The following is a 2587-nucleotide window of genomic DNA, read 5'->3' on the forward strand; positions in this document are numbered from 1 at the left end:
TCAAAAATACCAGCAAAAAATCAAATGCTTCTAGTACTGTGTCCAAGCTTCAATTTAACAACTTTCCTTGAAAAAGGCCTTTCTCACAAAACAAGGCCAGAGCTCAGCCAGTACTAGGAATCACCTCATCAGTCTAATTATAGGCATATATCAATTTCAAAGAGCAAGACTGTCGGATTTATTTGTCATGTGTCAGCAACAGCATAGGCTAGGTATCTTTATTCATGAGGCAAGCAAACATATCAGATTTTCACAGTAAAGTCAGTGGGGTAAAATCTCCAAAGTGTCAGAGGATAGCTACATACAATTCCAATGTCAACTTATTCCCTTTCATCAGTCTAATTATAGCTAGTATCCGATTTTTTGTAAGTCACAACAGTCTCCTCTAGATCACCATAATACAACACATTTAGGTAGTAACCAGATCAGTATCCATATGTATGTTAGATTTGATGCCATTTTTTTAGTACAACAGCAAAAAACTAGATTAAGTATGTATGTAATCAGTACCAGGCAAGAAGCAAAAACCCTTTATTGATGTGTGAATATCAGTACCTAGGTTATCATACCATATTCTTTTGCTAAAGAAAATTCCAAATGAACAGTTCTTTCAATATTCTTAGTGTCAAGAAAAAACCTTTTATAACCACGCAACAAAGCAAGGGTTTATTTAAGCATTGAGATAAAAAACATATAACCTGTGAGCAGACGTACTCCCAAGATTTTTTCCAAAGTGCCAGGGGAGACCAAGTCTAAGTGAATGGAAGAGCCCCTCACTTTATATAGTGGAAGAGGAAGGGAAGATCTCCAAAAGTACTCAGTTGTGGAGGTGCTGCAGCGGCCTAGCATCGATCTTTCTCAATATGAGTGTAGGAGGTTTAACAGCTAAGAATCATTCCAAGAGAGGCAGGCAAAGAGTCCGTGCCAAGCAACCCATCATCAAGCGAGGTCATCAAAATGAGATCGTGACGCACTATGAGTGTCACACAGAGTGATAAATCTTAGGTAAACGGATCAAATCCGAAGCCTCCACTCTCGCCCAAGTATGAGGCCAAAAAATGGGGTCTAAGTAAACTTGGTAAGAGCTATATTAAGGGGTGATATCCATAAGGTAACCACTGAGCCCATGTTCCAAAAATATTGGTTCACGCTAACCCAAGCAAACCAAGATAGCAGTGTAAATAAGGTTAAATGCACAAGGGGTTGCTCCCACCGAGTTAGGTTTTTTGTGATATTCATTCAGCCATGCTAATAAAGATAGCATACTAGGCCAGCAACAAGGAATTAAGTATCAATTTAGTGATTTCATACTCAAGGAGGAGATCCTTATGCTAAGAGTAGGCTGCTTGTAATCAAGCAGTAATGGCTTAGTCAAACCGCCAGAAGTGTGTTTGGTAAAGTGTTATCAACATACATAGTTAGGGTAGTCATACCAATAGGTAAAGTTAGTGTAACTAGAAATAGCTACCATGGTTAGATGCAATGACCAAGTGTGTGTGTGTGTGTGTGTGTGTGCGCGCGCGCGCGCGTGCCCTATCCCAGGCGCCATACACAATGGGTTTCGGCGGTAGGCCCATTTAATATGGGCCTACTGCCTCATCAAAAAGATGAGTTTAACAAAAGTCTTTAGCAGAGAAGTGCCAAGTTGGAGTGTCCCTGAAAAGGGTAGAATTGTTTGTAATAATACAATATCAGATATCGTCTTCAAGGAAGACATTACTCCTGTAGGAGTTTTAAGGCTTTGTCAGTCAGTTTGAAAAAGTATGGTTGTCATTCAGTAGTCTTTAGACGATATATGCCAAGCTTTTCCTCCTGAACCCAGAAAAGTCTTCATATGTGTAATAGGTAGCATGTTCTTGCAATTGTCAAAATACAATTTACTTAAGCATGGGTGAGTATAATTGGATTAACCTGCTACTTAAAACCGACTGAGTCAAAAGACTACAGTAGTTGTGAGTAGGAATCCAGTCTATGGTCAAGGAGAGACCACCTAACACTTGTCAACAAGTCAAGGAATTATAGACAATGGGTCACTCAAAGCCTAAAGACAAGAAATATCCAAAGCTAGCGTCCTGGTCCACCCAGTTGCCTGGGAGGGCCTGGTGTTTAGGGGTGTGTGTAATTGTTTTAATTATAATAAATACACACCAAGGAACAAGATGTTCAAAAGATGACTGGCTAAAGATGTTTATGCAAAGATTAGTACAGAAACAACCCAATCTTTGATTCATAACTGTACAACATAATAAGAATGAAGTATCATTCCAAATGAGTTTATACAAAGGTATCAAAACTATCCCAATTGAATCATCAAGTGTTTTCAAGGTTAGACTGCAGCAAGCTAAACCTTTTTAAGCCAAGATAGAATTCTCACATGCATCCATATAGTCAAGACAACAGATATGTTAGACTTGGTTATGTATGGGAGGCTTCAAAGAATTTATCAGTTGTTATCCATGTCAAACTTAAAAATTGTTAGACTAGCTATTGTCCTGTATATTAAAGTCTCAAGGATTTTTTACCATCATATTCTTGCTAGAGTTACTCCATATGTTTTAACTTCTTTTCTATAATAACAATTTACTGG

Source organism: Adiantum capillus-veneris, chromosome 5, assembly GCF_014529385.1.
Source record: "Adiantum capillus-veneris isolate H3 chromosome 5, ASM1452938v2, whole genome shotgun sequence".
Lineage (NCBI taxonomy): Eukaryota > Viridiplantae > Streptophyta > Polypodiopsida > Polypodiales > Pteridaceae > Adiantum > Adiantum capillus-veneris.